Below are 295 nucleotides of genomic sequence, written 5' to 3'. Positions count from 1 at the left end.
ATCCTCATCCTATCCTCATCCTCATCCTCGTCCTCATCCTATCCTCATCCTCCTCCTCATCCTATCGTAATCCTGATCCTCATCCTCATCCTCATTCTTATCTGCATCCTATCTTCATCCTCTTCCAGTCCTCATCCTCATCCTCCTCCTATCCTCATCGTCATCCTCCTCCTATCCTCATCCTTGTCCTCATCCTATTCTCATCTTATCCTCACCCTCATCCTCGTCCTCATCTATCCTCATCTTATCCTCACCCTCATCCTCGTCCTTATCCTATCCTCATCTTATCCTCATC

At 47.5% G+C, this 295-nt stretch overlaps 1 protein-coding gene across 3 annotated transcripts in view; it reads right to left on the bottom strand.

The window, feature by feature from the left end:
* The window catches only part of LOC109357857 (probable polygalacturonase At3g15720), a 10181-nt gene that overhangs the window by 949 nt on the left and 8937 nt on the right, over positions 1-295 (bottom strand). The gene's annotated exons all lie outside the window — the stretch shown is intronic.

This window comes from Lupinus angustifolius, chromosome LG10 (genome assembly GCF_001865875.1).
Source record: "Lupinus angustifolius cultivar Tanjil chromosome LG10, LupAngTanjil_v1.0, whole genome shotgun sequence".
Classification (NCBI taxonomy): domain Eukaryota; kingdom Viridiplantae; phylum Streptophyta; class Magnoliopsida; order Fabales; family Fabaceae; genus Lupinus; species Lupinus angustifolius.
This window is presented reverse-complemented; position numbering and strand designations above follow the sequence as displayed.